We start from the raw sequence: 8,627 nt of genomic DNA, 5'->3' as shown, positions 1-8,627 counted from the left end.
GAAATCCATTTCTAGAGGCGATTATTCATCACAGCCAATTATTCATCTATTTATCTACGTTACATAACGTGAGATAAGCGACAAATCGTTTCTGAAAATTGCAACAATGATCATTTTTCTCAGGCAATTTCTTACTATCTTCAAGTCTTTCGTAAATACATTAAAAAGCCAGTTTCATGTAAAAAATTTTAAAAACTTGACAAAAACGAGCGATCGCTGACAGTGATTCAATTCCTCTTCGACTCGTTCACCAGTCGATTTAGATAATATCTTATTTATATAATATTATTACATTTCCGATTCCGGAAAAAAATAAAACGGAATTTCATTTCAGATTAACTGCACTATCAGCTCGAGTAAGTATTTAGCAACTGTGGATTTCTGGACAGAGAGGCTTATATCGTAGTTAGTGCGACTGCCTCGAAAATATCGATCAAGTTGTTCAATGGATTGACAGAGATGATAGTATCCCAAACTGACGAAATAAAACTTTCATCCGTTCAAAATGAATTTTCTAATTGAATTTATTAATGTGCTCTTTTACACGTATATACATATATACAAACTTTACAACCTTTTAACATTACGCGCTACGTTTCACTGCTTCTACGTTTCACTGATTTTATGTTTCCTTTCACTCTTTTATTTCAATGCATCTGATGTATCTTCTGTACAGCGATTCGTGGAAGAGTATTTGAACATTTGCAGGAAGACTTCCTAAGTACATTGTGTGCGTTGTACACGATAGACCAACACTATGACCTAAAAAAAAAAAAATTATTGCAAATACATGTCTCTAGATTATTATAACTAATTCCATGATATATGATTCGTACTATATGCCAATATTTTATCACGTTTATTCTTGCAATAAGAATTACAATGTAATCACGATAGTTGTTAATATTAATGAAATTCGAATACATGCAATATATTCGCAAAATCTTTCTACGGTAAATGTTCAAATACTCTCGCGAGTCGCCGTTTGTATTCCATTGCAAAATGGAGTATTGCAGTTGTTATAAGAAAAAATGATGATGTGTTTTTTATAATAGTAGTTTTTTTTACCGTAAGATTTGTCGCGTTAGATTTGATCTGTATCTCATTCAAGGCTATTTCCTTGGTTATAATCCCCCTCGGGACTTTCGTGGCTGTCCTCCCTCTCGTCCCTGAGAATAACGTAATAGCAAGTCGTTGCCTTGAGCGGCCGCTTTCCAACGCTTTTCTGCTCGTCTTCCTCTGACTCTGGAATTTTCGGATACTCCAGCATCCACGTTCTAGTACCACCTATTTGATAAGCGGTTAAAGCTTCAGTCGGCCATTCAGGACCAGGTGTTTGTCTCGTTTTTCTCTTTTTTCTAACTGAAAATCGAAGTGGACGGCTGTAGATAAAATAAAACGAACCTGCGTTCCTCTGTTTAGCATCAATATTACTGTAATTGATACACGTGATTCCAAAGGGACATTTGAAAAAATTTTATTTAATTGTAATATTTATGGAAGTTAAATATGATAAAATTGTGCAGTATAAAGAACTCTAAAAAATAGAGAGATATTATGTCTATAATGGTATTTATGCATGGATATCATAAAACTTAAAAATACACGTGTATGCTTAAAGTTTGAGGTAAAATATTACGTTTGTTATCTTTGTGCATCTCTTCACTCGGTATTTCCTCAGTTTTTCCACTTTTAATTTCTTCCTCCGATTCGTCTTCTTCACTATAAGTTCTCTCCTCCGGAACAGTTTCCGTTTCTTCATCACCAGCTACATCATTTGCCACCAAATCATCTTCGCCGCTGTAAGTCTTCTCCCTCGGAACAGTTTCTGTTTCTTTGTCATTAGCTGCACCATTTTCTACCGAATCATCTTTATCTAAATTTGTTTTCGATTCTACATCTTCCTCCTTGACTTCATCATTTGCACTCTTCGTTGTCCACGGCGAGGTGTCTTGTCTTGGATTCCTTTCGATTTGATCCTCGTAATCACGATCCTCGCAACATTTTTCATATCCTTCGTCTTCGTATTCATTTTTATTTTCGATAATTTGCAACATAGACCGAACCTTATGTCTGTTGCTATTATTTTTCCAATAACTCTTCTCGGTAGTCGTCGACGTTTCAGTAATCATGAAAATAGAATCGTCCGTAAATCGAAGGCTACAGTTTTCACACGTGAAAATTGGCTCCTCGATTTGCATCTTTGTAATATCATTTCTACTAGTAGCTTGATCAATTCGGAACTGGGGACGAACATGCTCTTTCGCATGAATAATTCGTTTAAATCGATCCTGCTCTGTCAACGATCGTTTTCTTTCACTTTTCTCGTCCTCGAATTCCGTTTGCGATTCCCCACGGTCCTTTGTAGATCTAGGTCCTTCAGTCCATTCGTGATCTTTTAGATATAATCCACTGATCTTTGTTCCCTGCTCTTTGGCGTCCACTTGTCCTGGAACGAACGGTAAACAAACCCTCTTCGTCACCAAGCCTTCAGCCTGTTTTCCCAAAGGTTTTGCCTTTAAAACATTCATACAAATCCTCGTTGTACCTTTTCGTTTCCTCTCTTTTTCTACTTCTTCCTGCTCCTCCTCCTCCTCGCGAGACAGTGTAACGATTTTTCTTACACTAGACTCCGTTTTAGGTTCCATCGCCGTTGATTCTCGAATCTCAATCGTCGTTCCCTCTGTAGGTGGCAACTGCGAGAAAGATGGCGTCATAAACGTCGATCCCTCGTAAGGGGACACCGTGGGCAATGTAATTTCTTCTCCCCTCTCTAACTTCTCTTCCAATTCTGTTATCATCGCCTCGAACTCCTCCTTCTCCTTCTGGAATTTCTTCTCCCTTTCTTCCAATTTTCTCTCCTCCTCCTTCAACCACTTCTCCTTTTCGAAATACTTCTTCTCCAGGAGTTTAACTTCTTCTTCGAGCTCGTCCTTCGTCGTCATTTCAGGAGTTACCGTCGTTTTCGGTTTCATTGGAGCGACACCAATTTCAGAAGTCATAGCTTCGATCGTAGGCATTGTCTCGGACAGAGCTGGTGACTCTTCAGTATCAGGTTTTGAGACAAATATAGTCTGTTGACGACCGGCTTTCATTTCTTGCTGTTTCACATACAGCGAGTGTATCAATTTCTCCTTTTCCATCTGCCAATCTTCCTCTCTCCTCTCCAGCTCTTTCTCTCTTTCCAGAATCTCTTCCTCCGTTTCTTCTAATTTCTTCAGCTCCTCTATCAGCTCTACTTTCCTTTCCTCTTGGCGTTGTTTCTTTTCTTGTTGACTCGTGGTACGTGTCACAACGAGGCTTGACATTTCGGGAGAGACAGGTAACTCGGTGACTCTTGAGATTTCTACGGTAACCGTAGTAGGTTTCGTCACTTTCTCCGATATCGTCACATTTTCTTCCAAGTAATCGAGTGGCAAGTGTTCCGTAGTGAACTCCGAAGTTGGAGGCAGCGTATATATCAAAGTAGTTCCGAATGTAGTTGGTGTTTCAGGTGTTATTATTTCCTCAGTGATGAATGGGATGGGAATGGTAGATATAATTTCAGGTACAGTTACGAAGGGAGTTGTAATGTTGTTCAGCTCTTCCTTGATGATTGTAACTTCTATTCGAATAATTTCTTTCGTCGTGGTTTCCATTTTCGGCGTCGTGGTTTCTTCTATATACTCGTACCAAATTGGACTGAACGTCTTTTCTTTCTCCTCTTCTTCTTCTTCTTCTTCGTATTCTTCGTATTCTTCGTATTCTTCCTCGTGTGTTGTTACCACTTCATATATTTCTTCTTCTGTTGTTGTAATTCGTTCAGTTGTAATGATGGGTGTTACTTCTAGGGTAAATTCAGTCGTTACAATTTCGGTTGTTCCAATTACATAAGGAGTTGTAACATTAACTTCCCAATGAATTACTATTGGCGTTGTTATCTCTGTTGTTTCTATAAGTATCGATGATTCGGTTGTAACAGGATATTCTGTTGTAGTAGAGGTTGATTCAATAGTTTTCTCAGTTGTAGTCATATTAGCTGTTGTTTCCTCAATATATTCATACACGGTAATAGTTGTAATTTTTTTAATGACTTCAGTTGTAATTGTTGAAACTATTACCGTTGTAATTTCTGGCATTTTAATAGTGGTAAATGGTGTTTCCGCGGTAATATTTATTACTTCGATAATTGGGGAAGTAACTTCACCTGCAGTCGTGGTTTCAATTGTTTCTATTGTTGTAGTTGGAACGATGAAAGTTGTAATTACTAACATTTCTGTAGTGATGAGTGGTGTCTCCGTAGTAATATTTGTTACTTCAACAACAGGCGAAGTAATTTCAACTTCAAGTGTGATTGTCGTTTCAGTTGTTTCTGTTTTTGTTATAATTTTCGGTGTTTCAGTAGTAGTATGTGTGATTTCTGTAGTTATGTTTGTAATTTCGGTAATGGGTGAGCTTTTTTCTGTTACGACATAGAATGTTGTTTCAGTAGTTTCCGTTGTTACAGTGATTGGTACTATTGTCGTTGAGATAGTTGTGGTATATGGAGTTGTAGTTTCAATATATGGTGTTCTTGTAGTTACATTTGTAATTTCAGTGATGGGTGAAGTAATTACAACGTGGAATGTTGTTTCAGTAATTTCCGTTGTTATGACCGTAGGAATTGTTGAAATAATTTCAGTTGTTATATAAGGAATTGTAACAATTTCAGTAGTTGTATATGGTGTTTCCGTGGTGGTATTTACAGATATCGTAATTTCAGTTACGTGCAAAGTTGTTTCAGTTAGTATGACAACCGGTACTGTTTCTGTTGTTACGGTGGTAGATTCAATAGTATATGGAGTTGTAATTTCAGTCGTGATATATAGCGTTTCCGTAGTAATATTTACAACTTCGATAATAGGTGTTGTAATTTCAGTTACGTGGAATGTTGTTCCAGTCGTTACAATAATCGGTATTGTTTCTACTGTTATAGTGGTAACCTCAGTTGTAACAGTTTCAGTAGTAATATATGGGATTGTAATAAATTCAATAGTAGTATATAGTATTTCTGTAGTGATATTTGTAACTGCTATTGTAGGCGTTGTAATTTCAATTATATGTACAGTTGTTTCAGTTGTTTCAATCATCATAATAACCGGTGTTGTTTCGGTTGTTATAGCGGTAGATTCAGTTGTATATTCTATCGTTTCAGTAATGACAGTTGAGGTAGTAATAATGATTTCAGGAGTTGTTTCTATAAAGGGAACAGCCCCCGTAGTTGTATTAATTGGTAGTAATTTTGTTGTTGTGATTGTTGGTTGAGTTGTTGATCCAGTCATTGCAGTAGTGATTATCACTTCTCTGGTTACTGTTGTAATCTCGATTCGCGGAGTAATTGATGTTTCCTTTGTCATAAATGTTGCTTCGGTTGCTTTTGTAGTTATATTGATTGGCAATATTTCTGTTGTTGTAATAGATGCTGTTGTAAATTCAATAGTAGTTGCAAATTTTATCATCGTAACAGGTACTTCTGTAACTACTGTTGTAGGAATTGTTGTTTCAATTGTTGTTATAATTACAATTGTGAGTTCTGTTGTAATAGTCGGAGTTACAATAGTTATATTTGTGGTTTCGGTAGTGGGTGATCTTGTAATGATTTCTGTTGTAACAGGCACCATAGCTGTTGTTTCTGCCATTATTGTAGTTATATAAATTGGCACCGGTGTAGTAGTTAAAATTGTAGATTCGATTGCCGGAGTTTCAATCGTGATTTTTGTAATTTTAGTAGGAGGCAATATCATTTTTGTTACAACAGACGTGGCTAATTCAGTTGTTTCTAACGTTACATTAACATGTATAACAGGAATAGTTTCAATTGTAATTGGAGAAATTTCTACGATAGTGCTTTCAGTTGTAACCAATAAAGTTGTTACAACAGTGCTTTCCGTTGTAGTTGGAACAACTTCTGTACTCGTACTTTCAGTTGTAATGAATAAAGTTTCAGTGATAATTGACGTGACTATTGTAATAATACGTTCAGTAGTAAGCGGCAATATTTCTGAAGTGGGCAAAGATATTACGGTAGTGGCCTCAATTGCAGTAGTACTCTCTATAGTAGTGCTCTCAGTAATAGGCGACGTACTTTCTATCGTTGTACTTTCTGTGGTAACAAGTGAAATTACTGTCGTAACGATTTCAGTTGTAATTGGAAAAGTTTCTACGGTAATCCTTTCGGTTGTAGTTGCTGTAATTGTTGCACTAGTGCTTTCAATTGTAGTTGAACGAACTTCTGTACTCGTAGTTTCGATTGTAATTTCAGAAGTTTCAGTACTTTCAGTGATAGTTGGCGTAACTGTTGTGACAGTGCTCTCAGTAATAACTGGTGAAATTATAACAGCAGTAGTTTCAATTGTAGTAATAGTACTCTCAGTTGTAGATGATACGCTTTCTGTTGTGGTACTTTCGGTGGTAATTGGTAAAATTGCCGTCGTAGTGCTTTCAGGTGTAGTTGGAAAAGTTTCTATGGTAGTCCTTTCGGTTGTAATTGGTGAAACTGTTATAGTAATGCTTTCGGTTGTGGTTGAAGGAACTTCTGTACTTTCAGTTGTAATTGCTGAAGTTTCAGTAATAGTGCTTTCAGTGATGGTTGGCGTAATTGCTATAATAGTACTTTCACTAATAGGTGATACAGTTTCCGTAGTAACTATTGTACTCTCGGTGGTAAGTAATTTCGTAGTTATGACTTTCATTATTGTAGTCGATTCAGTAATCACTGTAGTTATTTCTGTCGTACTTGCTGTTATAAGCGGAGTTCTTACAGTCTCAATTGATATAGTTGTGACTTTATACCAAATCGGACTCTCTTCATACTCATACCACACCGGTTCTTCAGTTTCTTCTTTTTCTTCACATTCTTCTTCAAAATATGTCTCGGTCTCAGTAACATATTCAGTTACTGATAATGTTAGTTCAGATGGTATTATGTGTTCAATAGGAGTAACCTATATCGATAGTTTAAAAGCGTTAGATAAACTAACTCTAATATAAAAATGTAATTAACGAATATCAGAACCGATTTTCTCATTAGAAACTTTTTTTTTAATATTACATATATCAGAAGTAAAATAAAAATTTTACTTACTGTTTCAGTTCTAGTGAGTGATGCTGCAAGTTCAAATATAGTTGACAATGGAAGATATGTAGACACTGTAGTAGTAGGTAACAGATAAATCTCGGTAGTAGTAAATGGCTTTGGTATAAATTTTAATGTTGTTTCTGTTATTAATGGTATTTCAATAACGGGAGTAATACTTTCGGTTGTAACTTCAAGCTCAGTTATTGTTGTTAACGTCATCGGAGTCGATGTAACTACAATCTCAGTGATAACTTCTGTACTTGTATAAACTGTAAATTCAGTTAAAAATTCAGAAAAAATATTTTTTTTGAAAGATGAACAAATATAGAACATTGAAATACTAATATACCAGTGATCATTTCAGTCGTGGTAAATAATTCGCTTATAGTTACTGTGGTCGCCATTATAGTTGGGAAAGTGGTTTCTATAAATTCAGGTGAAATTTCTGCTGTGATAAATTCTGTTGTTGTCATGACAGCTTCCGTTTCTGTAGTTTCAGGTGTAATTATAACAATTACATGTTCAGTTGTCATAATGATCTCCACAGTAGTGGTTGGCAACATCGTAGTCGTAGCAACAGGAATACCAGTTATTTCAGGAATTGGCGTTCCTGTTATTGTCATTTCTTCTGTTATCGTCTCCACAGTAGTGGTTGGCAACATCGTAGTCGTAGTAACAGGAACAGTAGATATGTCAGGAATTGGCGTTGTTGTTACTGTCAATTCTTCTGTTGTGGTCTCCACAGTAGTGGTTGGCAACATCGTAGTCGTAGTAACAGGAACAGTAGATATTTCAGGAACTAGCGTTGTAGTTACTGTCATTTTTTCTATTGTGGTCTCCACAACAGTGGTTGGCAATATCATAGTTGTAATAACAGGAATAATAGTAGTCTCAAGAATCGTCGTTGTTGTTATTGTCAATTCTTCTGTTGTGGTCTCTACAGTAGTCGTTCGCAACGTCGTAGCTGTAGTAACAGAAACAGTAGATATTTCAGGAATTGGCGTTGTTGTTACTGTTATTTCTTCTATTGTGGTCTCCACAGTAGTGGTTGGCAACATCGTAGTCGTAGTAACAGGAACAGTAGATATTTCAGGAGCTGGCGTTGTTGTTACTGTCATTTCTTCTATTGTGTTCTTCACAATAGTTGTCGGCAATATCGTAGTAGTAGTAGTAACAGGAACAGTAGATATTTCAGGAATTGGCGTTGTTGTTACTGTCATTTCTTCTATTGTGGTCTCCACAGTAGTGGTTGGTAACATCGTAGTCGTAGTAACAGGAACAGTAGATATTTCAGGAATTGGCGTTGTTGTTACTGTCAATTTTTCTGTTGTGGTCTCTACAGCAGTCGTTCGCAACATCATAGTCGTAGTAACAGGAACAGTAGATATTTCAGGAATTGGCGTTGTTGTTACTGTCATTTCTTCTATTGTGGTCTCCACAGTAGTGGTTGGCAACATCGTAGTCGTAGTAACAGGAACAGTAGATATTTCAGGAATTGGCGTTGTTGTTACTGTCAATTCTTCTGTTGTGG

The sequence above is a fragment of the Frieseomelitta varia genome, unplaced genomic scaffold (genome assembly GCF_011392965.1).
Source record: "Frieseomelitta varia isolate USP_RPSP 00005682 unplaced genomic scaffold, Fvar_1.2 scaffold_160, whole genome shotgun sequence".
NCBI lineage: Eukaryota > Metazoa > Arthropoda > Insecta > Hymenoptera > Apidae > Frieseomelitta > Frieseomelitta varia.
Note: the sequence above shows the minus strand (reverse complement) of the source record.